Source organism: Labeo rohita, chromosome 8 (assembly GCF_022985175.1).
Source record: "Labeo rohita strain BAU-BD-2019 chromosome 8, IGBB_LRoh.1.0, whole genome shotgun sequence".
NCBI classification, from domain to species: domain Eukaryota; kingdom Metazoa; phylum Chordata; class Actinopteri; order Cypriniformes; family Cyprinidae; genus Labeo; species Labeo rohita.
Window position 1 is genome coordinate 35,301,100 of NC_066876.1, and position 18,691 is coordinate 35,319,790.

The 18,691-nt window shown below is 33.9% G+C and overlaps 1 protein-coding gene across 3 annotated transcripts in view; it reads right to left on the reverse strand.

Annotated features, from left to right (window-relative positions):
• LOC127170119 (leucine-rich repeat transmembrane neuronal protein 4) overlaps window positions 1-18,691 on the reverse strand; it is a 197,283-nt gene that overhangs the window by 23,964 nt on the left and 154,628 nt on the right. The gene's annotated exons all lie outside the window — the stretch shown is intronic.

An 18,691-nucleotide genomic window follows, 5' to 3' on the forward strand; every position in this document is an offset into this window, starting at 1 on the left:
AGATTCAAAAAATTCCATTCATGTTCATCAAAAACAATTTGGTTGTGTGGAACCACTGTCCATAATTGAATTAAGTAGGTTTAAAGAATCATTTTTTTGAGTGTACACTGTAAAAAATAAAAAACACAATCTGTTGAGTCAGCTTAAAATAATTTGTTACCCTGCTGCCTTAAAATTTTAAGTTCAGTCAACTAAAATAAGTTTAGTCAACTTGAAATGTTAAGTCGTACTAAGTAACAACTTAGATATTTGTGTTTGCTAAACTTAACAGATGGGTAAGTAACCCAGCTGCCTTAAAATTTTAAGTTGATTCAACTCAAATATCTAAGTTGTCACTTAGCATAATTTAACATTTCAAGTTGACTAAACTTTTTTTTTGAGTTGACTGAACTTAAAATTTTAAGGCAGCCAGGTTACAAATTATTTTAAGTTGACTCAACAAATTGTTTTTTACAGTGTAGGGCTGGGCGATATGGACAAAAAAATTATCCCAACATATTTATTTATACCAGCTGATTTGGATAATTATCACGATAAATGTCAAATTATTATTTGTGGTCAGATATTTTTTATGGTCAGAACATGACAAACACTACATGTTTTTGAATTCTTTACACTTTTCCAGACATTTTTCCTTAACAAAATAAATTTAAAAAAAAGAAAAAGAAAAATCTTAGTTCTACATGTTCTAATGAAGAAAACTGTTTCAAATCAAGAAACAGGTTTGTGTTGCCTCATTATATTAATAATAATATGCCTTCTTTTGTCTTATAGAAATACACATTTGATAGTCTAAATACATTTAGTACAAATGCATAATTGCTATAGCCTAATCGCAAAAAAATACTGTAATTATATTCCATTACTCCTCCATCAATACATTTAATACACATCTACATTAATAATATAATAAAATTCTGACTTTTTCTGTGTTTAAAGGAGAAGTCCATTTTCAGAACAACAATTCACATATAATTTACTCACCCCCTTGTCATCCAAGATGTTCATGTTATTCTTGTTTTTAACAAATACAACATGTGTGTATTTGACAGTTTAAGCGCAATGAGACATGAAAGAGAAGTACAGTACACACACGCTGTGTGACAGCCACTGTCTGTGTGCGTGCTTAGGATGTGCGCGCTTTGAACTTTGATGACCATCTTTAAATATCCACATAAAGGCCACAGTATTGAAATTGCATACATATGGATATTGTGTACTTTCACAATTTAACTGCTTCTATTCTAGAACATTTGTGGTTATCTAATCAAAATATAAAAATATGTTCGTCACACAATGGGCAAAAGTGCAGCGCCGCAGCTATAAGAACTCACACACACTGGACACGTCGCGTTCAATTCAAGTGGCGTCTACAAGACTTTATTTGATCACCAAACGGGCAAAAGTATACTGCTGTCCTTTCTCCACTAATGCAGCATCTAGTCAACAAATTCATCACTTAGTAATGACATGAAAACATGCACTACAGTATACTGTACACACCATTTCATTGTCGATGTTTTAAATCCGCCTTTGAAGTGTCCCGCTCTGTCACATGTCTAAACAAACGGGACGTGCCGTCAGTGATTTCCGCCACTAGAGGCCGCTCTTGTGCTGTATAACACTCTAGCAACAGACCCAACCTGGAAAAAACTATCGGCATGGATTTCTGCCGTTAACCGATAGTTCCGCCAATCAACTATCGGTGCCGATTAATCGGCAAAACCGATACATCAGTCACCCTCTACAGCGTGTTTCTGCTTCCACTCAAAATAGCCATTTTCAAAATTATATAATAAATGATCGGTGGTGTATTTTGAGCTGAAACTTCACAGACACATTCTGGGAACACCTGAGACTTATATTACACATTGTAAAAAGAGGCATAGTATCTTATTTAAAATGTAATTAAAAGTTTGCAATGGGCCGAATCTGATTATTTAATTCAGATTACATGTAATCAGTTACTAGCCAGCAATGCAAACCTCCCTTAGCAAGCACTACTAAAAATAGCATTCAGCAGACATACTGCAGAATAAGCAGTGTGCTATTTTTCCATTTCAAACACAGCCTGTGTACTCTCTGTCAAACATTTGATATTTCTAAGCAGATGTCAGTGTTTCTGGTAATATTCCCTTTTAGATAACACCAGCTTCACCCTGAAAGCACCTTCATTCATTCAGAGCGCTCATCTCATAGCGTCAGACGGCCCTGTCTGAGTCATTAGTATGCCACGCTGCATGCTGGGACACATGATGGCCAGCAATTCTAATAGCACGCTGTCCAAGTTTCCTCGCTGCCGCAGCGGACAGGCCCTACGCAGCGCGGCCGCACACTGAATGATCCCACCGACAAAGGGACGCCGCGGCACACCGTTAATATGCCAGCGTGTCGGCCGTGGGAGAACCAGCGCAACCTGTCTCGGGTTCGTTTCTGCCTTTTTAGCCCGTCCTTTATTGCCGACGTCTTTTTCCTTTAGCGTTTCCCTTAATCACTTAGGCGTACGTCGGCTGTCTCTCTTTCTATCCTCACCGCGGGAAAAGCTTTCGGCTGTGGCCTGACCCTTGATGCGGCGCAGAGGGAAACGATCTGAACGAGCAGTTTGATAAGCAATCTAAAGCTAATGGCTCTGAAAATGGAATTAATTGTGTTGCACAGTGACATTAAAGTGTTGATCGCCCGTGGTCTCACGGGTCCACGTGCAACGCTGTGTTTTTTCTTTCCCACTACTGACATGTTGACAAATCTTTATCCGCTGCTCACCAAGACTGAATTTATTTGATCAAAATACTGTAAAAACAGTGAAATATTATCACAATTTTAAATAACTGTTTTCCATATGAATAGATTTTAAAATGTAATTTATTCCTGTGATTCAATGTTGAATTTTTAGCATCATTACTCCAGTCACCTGATCCTTCAGAAATCATTCTAATATTTGGATCTGCTGCTCAAGAAACATTTCTGATTATTATCATTGATGAAAACAATTGTTTTCTGTATTAGATCATGTGACACTGAAGAATGCTGAAAATTCAGCTTTGCATCACAGGAATAAATTACATTTTAAAACATATTTAAATAGAAAACAGTTCTTTTTTGTAATAATATTTCAGAATATTACTGTTTTTACTGTATTTTTAATCACTTAAAGGAGAAGTCCACTTCCAAAACAAAGATTCACATATAATGTACTCACCCCCTTGTCATCCAAGATGTTCATGTCTTTCTTTCATCAGTCGTAAAGAAATTGTTTTTTGAGGAAAACATTTCAGCATTTTTCTCCATATAATGGACTGATGTAGTGCCCAGAGTTTGAGCTTCCAAAATGTAGTTTAAATGCGGCTTCAAACGATCTAAAATGTGGTTGTAAACGATCCCAGCTGAGGAAGAAGGGTCTTATCTAGCAAAATGATCGGTTATTTTCATTTAAAAAAATACAATTGAAATACTTTTTCATCTCAAACGCTCGTTTCCTCAAAAAACTATTTCTTTACGACTGAAGAAAGAAAGACATGAACATCTTGGATGACAAAGGGGTGAGTACATTATATGTGAATCTTTGTTTTGGTAGTGGACTTCTCCTTTAAATACAGCCTTTGTGAGCAGATGAGACACCTTTCAAAAAAAATAGTATCTAATTATTCCAAAGTTTGCACTGAATATGGTTCATGTTGTTCTAAATCTGTATGATTTTCTTCCTTTCATGCAATACAAAAGGTGGACGTTGAGGAATTGTACTCAAATGCATACAATTACATACAATTTGCATACAATTATAATGAATGGGAACACACTCAAAAGCATCATAACAGCATCACAAAATAGTCCATATGACAATGTGCACTGTATTTTAAGTCATTTGAATGCAAACGGTAGCTTTGTGTGAGGCAATATTTTCATGGTGCTTTTGAATCCTCTTTAAAGCCTCTTTAAACAGTTCGATTTTTCTAACAATGGGGCTAGAAAGAAAAAAAAAAGCTGACCTTTGCTTGTCTTGTCTCAAACAGAGCATTCTGTTCTTGTCTTGAGCAAGATAGCACATGATAGGACTATCTCTAGTGTGTGTTTTCTGCACACTGAAGAACAGATGGGCAAAAACGTGTGTACAGATACATCAACCCTCCACTGGCCTCATGCTGGATCTGATAGTGGGACTGTATGAACGCTAGCTGATGTCTCCATATACACACACATCACTGCAGGTTTCTGGAGGGAACAGTTCACTCAAGACTGGAAATCCTGTCATGATTTACTCAACCCTTATTGATCAAAATTATTTCTATATTTTTCCAACAACAACGAATTATGATTACAATTGCCATTATTAAACTGCCAATTATTACTTGGTGCCCTAATGTAAGCATAATTTACAATCATTTATACATATGAATATAATTTTAAGTTAATAATAATAATAATAATAATAATTTTAGAATTAAATTTTTTTAATTCTAATTTATAATTTAAAAATAATTTGGTGAATTAACAAGACACAATTTTCTGCAATATATATATATATATATATGTATATACATAGAATACATATTTATTAAAAAAAGAATAATACAATTTTGTAATTAAAAATAACACACACAAAATAAAGTTTAAAAATTATTACTAACATAATAACACAACAATAATAATAATAACAATAATAATATTTATTTTGTATTATTTTGTAAATTAAAAAATATTTTAAACACAAACATTTTAATAAAATGTAATACATATTTATAAAAAATGAATAATGATAATTACAACATTTTCTAAATTACAAATAGCAGCAGCTACATAGCTATAAAATTAGTATTTATAACAAAACAACTACAATAACAATAACAACTATTATTAATATAAATAATAACATAACTAATAACATAACATTCAATATTAAAATAAATATTATTTTCGACATTACAAAATAATAATTTATAAATTAAAAATAATTTAGTGAATTAACATGACACTATTTTTTAGTCATTTATATATCATTTTTATAAAATGTAATATAATACATATTAAAAAATAATTACATTTTTTAAATTAAACACACACACACATATTATAAAGTTAATATTTATAACAACTATTCTTACACACATAATAACATAATATCTCTTATTAAAATAATGAATAATTATTTTCTAAATAAAAATTATTTTAAAATAAAAAATTAATATAATACATATTTATAAAAAATAATAATAATAATAACAACGTCTAAATTAAAAATAACAGCAGCAGCTACATATAGCAATAAAGTTAGTATTTATAACAAAACAACAACAACAGCTATTATTACTAATATAATTAATAAGATAACTAATAACAGTATTTATCGTTAAAATAATTGTTAATTATTTTCCAAAATAAAAATAATTTTCTAAATTAAACGTAATAATAAAATATTAAAATATTTTAATATAGTTGAATCAGATCAGGTATAAATGACCACTTAACTGCCATTATTTATGTCTGAATTAGTTTTTTCCATGCAAAACAAAGAGATATGTTAAGCTGAAAGTTTACATAAAAAATGTGTGGTGCATATGGCTCATGCACTATATTTTACTGAAATCATAAATTGGCTTTGTGTGAAAATCCTGACCTCCACTTTAGTTCTCAAATCTTATCCATGAAAAAAGAGCAGCACAAACATGCACTGAAATACCTCATTTTGCGTTTGACAGAAGAAAGAGTCATATGGGTTTGGAATATGATTTTTAGTGTTAAATGATGACAGAAAACCATTGCTTTGAAACTACCAGCAGTGGCTGCATCAACGTTCCCACCATGTTTAAATATTCAGGCAGTGAATGAGTAAGTCTGTGAAACCAAACAAAGAAGTGCCCACATTTGCCAAAGCCCCGGAGAGAGCATGTCATGTATACGCACGGCATGCCAGCAGAATGAAAATGCGGGTCTGAAAGCTGTTTTTTGTGTTTGTTTGCTTTATTTTGTACTGACGGTCTCCTTATTTTGCTCCTTATATTAATCAGGCAGATGGTTCAATATCTTTAAGTGGCTTTTTGTTATTTCCTAAGTAGATAAAGAGATATATTCCAATATTTCAGAAATCTCAGAAGAATACACAGAGATAGCAAGAAAAATATCATCTGAAAGCGTTTTTATTTGTTCTTGCGACATGCATCGCTGTACCTGCAGATCTTGTTATAAAGTTTATTAGGCAAGATGCAGGCGGCAGCGTATGGATATTTTGTTGTTTTTTCCCTCCACGGTAGTTATGAATGTCGATTTTTTTAGCTCTCTGATGCATTTGTCCTGATATGACATGAAGGCAGAGGAAAAGTACATCAACTGAACATTTCATATGTATTGTTTGACTTTCATGTCCCTCAGTAAATTGATTCCAGACTCATATTTTCTCTTCTATCTGCTTGGATTTGTCAATATCTATTACCTCATGTTGTGGAAAGGCCAGTGAAAGTTTTTTTGGAAGTTTCTGTCTATTTTTTTTGCCAGCTAGTTCATATGACTGGAGACCACGATGGTCTAACATCGAAAATTAAATTCTGAAATTCTACTGTGTTGCTTTGATTAAAAAATAACCCTGTTTTGCAGTACATAGGAAAATTTATTTAGTGCCATACGCTAAGATAAAGCACAACTCTTACTGTTGGTCATATTAAACAAACCTCTAAAACAAAGTATTACACTTTGCTATGTAACTATTATTGCACATTTTGTGCCACAGAAAAGCCTCAAAAAAAAAAAAAAAAAAAAAAAAAAAAAAAAAAAAAGGGTTTGTGAATGGTGTACAATAAAAAGAGGTAAAATGATATCCATTTTCAGACATGTAGAGGTTTTAAGGTGATTTAGCATCACTTACATCCTTCAGAAAATGTATAAACAAGAGTTTAAATAGTATATGAAAAAATATGCAGCATATAAAATGTGATACAGAAGCAGTAGTAAACTACATGGTTGTCACATGACCTCATTGTTACATATTAAATTTACATATATTGTTAAAACTATATACTTTTACTATAGTAAAACCACAGCTAATTTTCTTGAGGGATTTGTATTTGTGTATATATTTCTTAATTTTTTATTTGTTTTGTTTTTATAACTGTACTGCCTTAATGGTTTGATGTCTTCTAAAAAAAAAAAAAAAAAAAAAAAAAAAAAAAAATCAAAAAAAAAGATGCACAAATCCGCTCCAAAGTACTGATCTGAATCAAATGATTCGCAATCCTGCACTGAATTTCCGATCTGAAGCAAATTATTCGCGATCCGCGCTCCAAAGTCCCGATCTGAATAATGATTCTAGATCAGGACTCGGATCGCGGATCGCGATTCATTCAATTCGTTAAATGATTCGAGATTCCTTTCCTAAGTTCTGATCTAAATCAAACGATTCGCAAAGTTCCGATCTAAATCAAATGATTCGCAAACCGAAGTCTCGATTTAAATCATTCACGAACCGAAGTCTCGATCTAAATCAAATGATTCGCGACACGCGATTTGAATTACCCGTCTGAATCAAATGATTCGCGAAGTTCCGATCTAAATCAAATGATTCGCGAACCGATCTAAATCAAATGTCTCGATTTAAATCATTCAATTCGCGACCGAAGTCTCGATCTAAATCAAATGATTCGCGACACGCGATTTGAATTACCCGTCTGAATCAAATGATTCGCGAAGTTCCGATCTAAATCAAATGATTCGCGAACCGAAGTTTCGATCTAAATCAAATGATTCGCGACACGCGATTTGAATTCCCCGTCTGAATCAAATGATTCGCGAACCGAAGTCTCAATCTAAATCAAATGATTCGCAAACTGAAGTCTCAATCTAAATCAAATGATTCGCGACACGCGATTTGAATTACCCGTCTGAATCAAATGATTCGCGAAGTTTCGACCTAAATCAAATGATTTGCGACAGTCTAAAGTCTAAATTTAAATCAAATGATTGGCAAACCGATTTGTCTCGATGTCTGAATAAAATGATTCGCGAACCAAAGTCTCGATCTAAATCAAATGATTCGCGACACGCGATTTGAATTACCCGTCTGAATCAAATGATTCGCGAATGACTTCCGATCTAAATCAAATGATTCACGCGAACCGTCTGAATCAAATGTTTCGATCTAAATCAAATGATTCGCGACACGCGATTTGAATTTCTCCGTCTGAATCAAATGATTCGCGAAGTTTCGATTTAAATCAAATGATTCGCGAACCGAAGTCTCAATATAAATCAAATGATTCGCGACATGCGATTTGAATTCTCCGTCTGAATCAAATGATTCGCGAAGTTTCGATTTAAATCAAATGATTCGCGAAATCAAATGATTGGCAAACGCGATTTGAATTACTCTGAATCAAATGATTCGCAAAGTCATCCGACCTAAATCAAATGATTCGCGAACCGAAGTCTCAATCTAAATCAAATGATTCGCGACACGCGATTTGAATTCTCCGTCTGAATCAAATGATTCGCGAGGTTTCGATCTAAATCAAATGATTCGCGAACCGAAGTCTAAATCTAAATCAAATGATTCGTGACACGCGATTTGAATTACCCGTCTGAATCAAATGATTCGCGAATGACTTGTGAACCGAAGTCTAAATCTAAATCAAATGATTCGTAACACGCGATTTGAATTCTCCGTCTGAATCAAATGATTCGCGAAGTTTCGATCTAAATCAAATGACTCGCGAACCGAAGTCTCGATCTGAATCATATGATTCGCGAACCGAAGTTTCGATCTAAATCAAATGATTCGCGACACGCGATTTGAATTCCCCGTCTGAATTAAATGATTCGCGATATGCGATCCGATTGGGCACTTCGAAACAGTGAATCATTTTGCGCGCAATTATGTAACTGATTCAGAGTTTCCAAACGCTAGTAGTTAATTCGCTTTAACGGAATGATCCAAGTCACAAGTTTGAATCAATCGGTGTGATTTCAGTGTAAATGACTCACTCAACTGAATCGTGTTGTCTGTTCCTCCGCTTTTGCGTCTTCAGCCATGTTTACACAGCTCTGTCAGTACTACTACTGGCTTTACTTACTAGTTTTATGACATTAACCAAAATAAGTGACAAAAGTATGATGTTTACAAATAAAATATCAATATTTCCATCCCAAATATATCATCCAACACCAAATCTACAAACATATTCAGGTGAGGTAACCAGTTTACTGCTAACTAGTGAATATGACAAGCTACACCTCAAAATACATGTTAGATGGAAACACTGTGCATTATGATCGAGTGTGTAGCTTAATCAACTATATTTGAAATAGTTTGACCACTACAGTTCATTTGATGACAATAAAAAATCACTTAAAAGCATCCAGTCATCCCATACTATTTAAGTAAATGTTAAATTTAATAGTATATATTGTAATAAATATTTGAGAAATTATTGTTGTATCTGTTTGTATTAGTCTAATCAGCAAATGGGAGAAGCAGATGAATACAAAACAGCATAACAACAAAGTTAAACAGAATAAACCGTATCAATCAACCAAACTGTGCACATATGTTTACTTCTCAGGTAATATCAATGGTATGACCTATTCAGATGCAGCTGAAATTACAACAACAGTGGTTACATACACATATATTGAATTATTTGATCAAAATTATTGCTAGGGACAATTTAGTAGTTGCTGGATATTAGGTACATGTCCCTAGCGTCCCGACTACAGTCACTGTATGAGTGCAGTGCTGACCATTAAACACATGCAGCAATAGCTCCCTTGTTGCTAGGCAATAACATGAGATAATGAGAAGATAAATAACCTATACCTAAAATGTAAAGCAGGCTGCTGCAGGGGGGGCCTCATTTATATGATGAATATATACAGCATGCCCTTAGGTTCACTGATTATTAGAGGAACAGCAATCGATTGTAAAGCACTGAACGATGAAACTCAGTATCTGTCTATTTATCATTATAGAAAATGCATGCATGTGGTCTGCAAGAGTTTAATCATATTATATGCGTCATACATTGGTGTTTATCGTTTGAACTGAGACAAGATTCTGTATATTTATAACAGGGGTGTCAATAAATCCAAACATTAATTATGACTATTAATTTTTTAATATAATTATTAAATAAAAGTAACTAAAGTTGAAAGTAAACTTTCAAGTCATTGTTAAATGAAATTAACACTGCATCAACATCTGTTAACCCTGTCCGCCTTCTTTCAAAACTACGGTGGCAGTGAGTTATCACACATAGAAACATCATTTGATGGCAGCTGACAGTTAACAAGTTCCTGACAAGCCTTCAGCCTCTGGCAAAATCACATTTAACAATCATTTAAATCTATTATTCAACACAGACAGTCTCTTCCTATACGAAAGCCCTTCAGTAAGCTTTTCCTCTTATTCGCCACAAGATTGCAGAAACATCTGATATGCTTTTCTTGTCTTTCTGCTTTTAGATTGCATCGGTTTGAATGTGATGAACGTCAGACTCTATAAACTCCAAAACATGTGGCAGATAACATCATCCGTTCACTGTTAACACCCAACGAACATTGTCTTAAATTGTGCGGTTTATGCGTTTGCGGGGCAGAAAACCGGCCTTTTGGAAATTCATGGCGGTAAACAGCTACGTCCTGCTTAACGGCAAGCGCTGCATTATTGCTGACGTGGCTGCTTTTTTAATTCACAATTTGATTTGAAATGTCAAAGTGGCTTTAATCCATCAGATGGGCAGGTTTATCTCCCCATAATGCCGTTCATCCCATTTACAGCTCGCCAGTGTCACCAAAGCGCAGCCCTGCTTGACCGCGCATGCTGTTCCCACCGACGTGGGCTGTCATCGTCATATTTCAGGATCCCTTCAATTTAAATAATCCATTTCAAAAAGGCAAACGCTCATTCAGGCAGAATCTGTGCAGTGTTGGTGAATTAGAGAATTACTCCACATTCACCTGGATACATTTAGACACCAGAATTAAACCTGTATATTAAATTGGATTACACTTTAATTAAAAAACAATCTACATTTAAGGTCAAAAGTTTACATGCTTCTTGCAGAATAAGAGGGATCATACATACATTCATGAGTCTCTTGTTTGTCCTGAACAGTTAAACTGCCTGCTGTTCTTTAGAAAAAATCCTTCAGGTCCCACAAATTCTTTGGTTTTTCAGCATTTTTGTGTATTTGAACCCTTTCCAACAATGAATATGATTTTAAGATCCATCTTTTCATACTGAGGAAAACTGAGGGACTCATATGCAACTATTACAGAAGATTCAAACACTCACTGATGCTCCAGAAGGAAAAACGATGCATTAAGAGTCAGGGGGTGAAAACTTTTGAATTTGAAGATCAGGGTAAATTTAACTTATGTTGTCTTCTGGGAAACATGTAAGTAGCTTCTGAAGGACAGCACTAAATGAAAAAAATATGACATTTAGGCAAAATAAGAAAAATGTGCACACCTTCATTCTGTTCAAAAGTTTTCACCCCCTGCCTCTTAATGCATTGTTTTTCCTTCTGGAGCATCAGTGAGTGTTTGAACCTTCACTGATCTCAAAATCATACAGTCGTTATTGGAAAGGGTTCAAATACGCAAAAATGCTGAAAAATCACAGAATTTGTGGGACCTGAAGGATTTTTCTGAAGAACAGCAGACAGTTTTCTGTTCAGGACAAACAAAGGACTCATGAACAACTATCATGGGGTCATTTTTATAAATTCAACTATTATTTTCTCTTGTGGACTATATATAAATGTCTTTTATATGAAATATTTTATTCAGGTCAGTATAAAATAAAAAAATAACATGCATTGCACCTACATCATCCATTCATCCGCGTTTTTCTACAGTTTAGAGTAAATTTCAAGTCTATTGATGATAATTGTATTTTTACAACAATTTTCTGAACAGAAATCATGTTTTATCCATTAAGGAAAAACACATTATAAGCTAACAAAATATCTAATAAAAATTTTGTGCACCCTATAATTTAGTTTGCTTAAAACTTTGTCTAATGTCCCTTAAATTACAGTTTTTGTTAAAGTTTTATTAAGTTCAAAATACTAAAATAAATACCAACATGCTCCAGAAAAGTTGTCCCTTAAATGTCCCTTAAATTACAGTTTTTGTGGGGTATCTTTGAAGTAAATGGGCCTTGAGTTCATCGTTTTTCCTTCTGGAGCATGGGTGAGCATTCAAACCTTATATAATAGTTGCATATGAGCCCCTCAGTTGTCCTCAGTGTGAAAAGATGGATCTCAAAATCATACAGTCATTGTTGGAAAGGGTTCAAATACACAAAAATGCTGAAAAACAGTGGGCAGTTTAACCATTCAGGACAAACAAAGGACTCATGAACAACTATCATGGGGTCATTTTTATAAATTCAACTATTTTTTTCTCTTGTGGACTATATATAAATGTCTTTTGTGTGAAATATTTTATTCTGGTCAGTATAAAATAAAAAAAATAACATGCATTTTGTATAATCCCTTTATATAAGGTGTATGTAAACTTTTGACCTCAACTACATCATCCATTCATCCGCGTTATTCTACAGTTTAGGGTAAATTTCAAGTCTATTAATGGTGACTGTATTTTTACGACAATTTTCTTAACAGAAATCATGTTTTATCCATTAAGAAAAAACACATTATAAGCTAACTAAATATCCAATAAAAATGTTGTGCACCCTGTAATTTAGTTTGCTTAAAACTTTGTTTAATGTTCCTTAAATTACAGTTTTTGCAAGTTCACGGCTCTTAAGTTCAAAATACTAAAATAAATACCAACATGTTCCACAAAAAGTTGTCCCTTAAATGTCCCTTAAATTAGTTTTTGCAGGGTATCTTTGAAGTAAATGGGTGTTCAAAATAATAATTGAAAAATGTCAGTCAACATTATCTAGATTCAATTCATTCTAAACAATGAAGAAAAACACGCTTAAAGTTGCTTAGATTTCCCTTAAATTACTTAAAAATCATTTTTACAATCTAAATACTTCAGAAAAAGGATACAAAAATAAGTTCAAATATCTATCTTTTCATCATCTACAGTTGTTAAAATATTTTTATTTATATAAAATATTTATTTGTAATTCTACTTCCTTACACATTTAAACTCAAACTTTCTACCTCAATTCAAATTCATGAACCGAACTGTAATTTAAATGCCATTCTCAATTGCACAACCCTGACACAGACACACACACACACACACACACACATTCCAGTGTTTACAGCACGCACGAGGACACACACCCCTCGCCGTGTGGCCGGACGCAAATGACACCGGCAAACGCTGACTGGCAAGACGCAGCCATTTCATAAATCTACAGAGATGCCTGTTTAGTGAATGGTAATTAAAATAGCCTCAATCCACAAATCCCTGATAAATATTTCATTAAGCCGCTCTCGGTGGCTGTTATTGTTATGGTGCAACTATATTTCAAAGGCTCTCTGGGTGAAATAATTCCAAACGTTGGGTGGGCTAGAGGGGAATTAACTTTTTGCGTGAATCGAGGGTGGGCGGCTGTGTGATTTATTCGGCGCTGGAGAGGGGGAAAAAATTCACTTCGACCTCTTACAAAATAATGAACGTGTACACAGACCCTGGCAATACATTACCGACGGCCTAAAACCACTGAACAGAGCACAGACCTTTATATATAAAAAGCACTTGTGCATTATTTATTAAACATCTCGCCTTCGGCCTCATGCGGTGGGCAGGTTTGCAGGGCCTGACTGAAGCGAGAACTTTTTATCTGCATAAAACATGACAAATATAATACAATTTGTCCAGAGCATAACATTGTCCTACTATAAAAGAGTTCTTGTGTGAGAATGTACTTTTGTAATTCACAAAAACTCCATTGCCCACTCATGACATTTTGGATACACACTAATGTTTTATGCATAGTATATGCACACAGAACCAAACAAAGAGACGGACTGTGCTCCGGTCCTGACATTCAAAGCAGTTTTGGTTAATGAAAGCCTCCACGGCCAAAACTTTTAAAGTATGCTCAAATATTCTCATGCATCTAGAATAAAAGCTTTTTGTTTCTGGCGATATTCTGGTCTCTAGATATGTTACGTGTTACAAATTACATAATGAAAATTGTAGCTACTAACAATCTGGATTACACATATTAGGTACTGTAGTCAGATTACTTTCTGAGACCTAACTTGTTTATCACATAGACTTAAATGTGATTATTTTGTACCACGTTGATTAAAAAACCCAACAAAAAACAAAAAGAAGAAAAATATATTTTATTATTTAATATCAATATAATGAAATGCATTAAACATTAAAGGAGAAGTCCACTTCCAGAACAACAATTTACATATAATGTACTCACCCCCTTGTCATCCAAGCTGTTCATGTCTTTCTTTCTTCAGTCGTAAAGAAATTATGTTTTTTGAAGAAAACATTTCAGGATTTTCTTCCATATAATGGACTGATATGGTGCCCTGATTTTGAACTTCCAAAATGCAGTTTAAATGCGGCTTCCAACGATCCCAGATGCGGTTGTAAACGATCACAGCTGATGAAGAGGGGTCTTTTCTAGCAAAATGATCTGTTATTTTCATAAAAATAATACAATTTATATACTTTGTAATGTCAAACGCTCGTCTTGTCTTACTCTTCCTGACCTCTGTTTTTGTTCCGGTTCACGACAGTTAGGGTATGTCGAAAAACTCCCATCTCATGTTCTCCCTCAACATTAAAATCATCCTATATCGCTGTTTTACCTTTTTTGTTAAGGGTTTGATCTTCTTTGCATGTTTGCAAAGACTGTGTCGTACTTCTGCAGTGATGTAGGATGATTTTGAAATGATTTTTGAAGTTGAGGGAGAAAATACGATTGAAGTTTTTTGACATACCCTAACTGTCTTGAGTCAGAATACACAGAGTTCAACGAGAGCAAGGCAAGACGAGCGTTTGAGATTAAAAAGTATTTAAATTGTATTTTTTAAATGAAAATAACCAATTGTTTTGCTAGATAAGACCCTTCTTCCTCGGCTGGGATTGTTTACAACCGCATTTGAAGCCGCATTTAAACTGCATTTTGGACGTTCATAATCGGGGCACCATACATTATATGGAGAAAAAATGCTGAAATGTTTTCCTCAAAAAACTATTTCTTTAAGACTGAAGAAAGAAAGACATAAACATCTTGGATGACAAAGGGGGTGAGTACATTATCTGTAAATTGTGGACATTTTTTTAAAGTACAGCTTGGTTCATCAAACTGGGGTTTATGAAAGAAAACTCTAGGGTGTTGATGAAAAGCTAATAATTAATCAAATCATATCATAAAAATGTCTAATTAAATTCCGACCAATGAGACAGAATAATACAGAATCATGTAATCCACTAAAAACATATCTGTAATCAGCAGTGTTGGGGAAAGTTACTTTTAAAAGTAATGCATTACAATTTTGCGTTACTCCCTGAAAAAGTAACTAATTATGTTACTTAGTTACTTTTTATGGAAAGTAATGCATTACATTACTTTTGCGTTACTTTTGTGTTACTTTTTAAATCTGGGCAGGACTTGCTTCTTTGTTTTTAATATAAAACAATTCTAATGTAAAAGCCCTTTTACACCAAAAGTGAAATGAATTCACCTCAGGCTGAAAGAAAAGTACATTTATGCAGGAGATCACTCTTCAGCTATAAAAAAAAAAAAAAAAAAAAAAATGAAGCACAAATGTTAGTTTATCTAAGCTGAACTGCATCATCGAAGGTCGGCAGCAAAGACACTGGTTAATAAAATGGGATTAAATACATAAAGGATATTTGATTTATTTAACATATTTAATTTTTGCAGGATTGCGTTATATTCTGAGTTTGCATTTCACTGTTTTTATTCATTTTGAGAAATACTGAATCTGTTTTTTGTGAGTGAGATGAATTAATGCATGTTCACATTTAGTCTAAAATACAGTAACATCATGTTTACTCACAATTTCCCGACAGGAGACTTGTCAATCAATAAATGGGGAAAAAGTAACTGGCGTTACTTATTTGAAAAAGTAATTCAGATATTTTCTTAGAAATTCAAAAGTAATGCGTTACTTTACTAGTTACTTGAAAAAAGTAATATTATTACGTAACTTGCATTACTTGTAATGCGTTACCCCCAACACTGGTCATCAGATTATGGGCATTTCAAAGCGTAATATAATCTAATTACAAGTAATTCAATTTTAGAATCTGACTACACTCTTAAAAATAAAGGTTCCACAAGGGTGTTTTTGCAGTGATGCCAAAGAAGAACCATTTTTGGTTCCGCAAAGAATCTTTCAGAGACCCTTCTTTAAAGAACCATTTTGAAGGACATTCTAAACAAAACCTTTTTTGTCTATAAAGAACCTTTTCTGCATTTGAAAGCTTCCATGGATGTTCAAGGTTCTCCATGGAACCATTGATGCCCTTTATTTTTAAGAGTGTAGCCAGCACTCAATATGACTAACTGAAAGTTTTTGGCTCTGTTTTATTCTCTGCCAGGTGAAAATCAAGTTCAATTGCTTAGAAAAGTAACAGCTCACCTCTCCGCATGATTTGAGGCATCGTTCAAGTTCGCAGGAAAAATGGTGTGGGAAGTTCAACAGGGTTTTGTTGGAAACTGAATAAGCACCTCAGCTACACCGCTTCAGTTTTCATGTGCAGTTTTTGCACTGTTAGGACCGATAAAACCTGCGAATTATCCGGCGAGAACAGTGTTTATGGTAATGTTTGGCTTCTCAAGCAAATATGCTCCAAAACAAAGCGCAAACTCCCAACAGAATGTTTAGTTCTTTGTGTTTTTTTTGTTACATTTCACATTCAGTGGGTTTCTTTGATGCTTTTTCTCCATAGAGACGTGAACGCTTTCTGGAATGTTTCGACTTGTTGTGGGAAACCGCATCTGTAGATCAACCTCTTCCTATCGCAGTCGAAAACTGAAATAATGCATAAATGAAGATTTTGCAAACACCGTATGTCAACACAGCAAATCTGTTCAGATTATGATGGATACAAACTTTGTGACAAACATAAACTGAAAAAGAATGGAAAAAGTCCTTACTTAAGCCAAAAAGGAACATTTTTTATCATATAGATGGGCTTACAGCTAAACTCCATGTACTAAAACTTCAGTTTTAATTTCATGGGATCTTTAAGTTATCAAAAATAAGATGTGTAATCTGACTAAACTGTATAATTTACTATCCATACATATTTACTATCCAACAGGGATCCAAAACCGGCATGTATTTGCTCATCAGCACTAATATAAGCTCTGATTACACCAGTTACGAAAGCTGGGAAATCTTCCATTGGCCCAACTTTCTATAATCTTTGCCCATTTCTACTCTGAAAACATGAAAAACCGATGTGAATGCATAAACATTAGATTATGACTAATTGTCAAAAATATTACTGATACAATGTTTTTATGCTTTCTGGACTGGTTGAGCATGCATAAGTGTTTACAGTGACACATGAGTGACAGTCAAACAAATGTTAACATTTATGCACGATACAATCACATTTCTGTACCAAAATATGAGTAATTAAATGTCACAGAGATTGTGTATATCATTATATAGCTATTTGTGCTTTTATTTTCACAGATATTTAGTTATCTAACAAAATATATTTTGAAGATATTTAAAAGAAGATATTTTGACGAATGCTGGTAACCAAACAAGTTTTTAAAGAATATTGGTAACAAAAGATATTTTTTTAATATATTAAAAGATATTTTGAAGATATTTTGAAGAATATTGGTTACCAAACCAGGGCTCGAAATGAACTTTTTTACTTGGTAGCACTAAATAAAATGTAGGAGCACCCAATGAATATTAAGGAGCACCACAACTGCCAACTGAGAGGAACGGCCAGCAACATCCTGATGATTAATAGCTTCACCAGTCAAACCTGATCCTGAATTCTTTACCACACACTTCTTTTAGTAATGCACTGATCTTGATTCTTCATGGCCGATGCTTTACAAACAAATGGGCTGATTTTGAAAGCCTTTTTTTTATATAATTATTTATTGCCTTAAGAAAGGGACAAGAAAGAATGAAAATATGAGTATGAGTTTTCGCTATTACAAGTCAAACTCTCTGTAGCCATTTAAATTAGAAGCAACCACTGCATTTTTAAAGTTAATCCACACAAAGATGCTGCATGCATGAGCCGTTTCTGATTTAAATTAGATTATAATTTCAATATCTGAAGCAAAAACAGAATGGTCTGACAGACTTTAGCTTTGTGAAATTATGCTACATAAAACACCTGGGCCAAACCACACGTGAAAGATAACTTACTCCAGTAATCAGGTGCTGTTTGACAGGCTTTTAATGTATTTATTTATATATATTTTTTGAGTGTGCACGCTTCAAATGTAAGCGCATGTCAGAATAGCATGCGAATGAAATGTTTAAGCGGCAAGGTTTAAAGCACATGCAAATAATGTACTTGTGTGATTGCAAATAAGTGCAGTGTTTAGTGAGTGGAATTCTGCTGCTGAGTAAACATTTGGTGTGAATGTCTGTCGTGTGAGACGGAGGTGCCAGAACTGCAACTGATAGAATGTGCGCTTCAGCGCAACAGACCTACTTAATTTCTTCAATAATAGCAGATCGTAAGGATATTTTAATCGTCAAGAATCAAAAATGTTCATATCGCACACCCCTAATTGCAA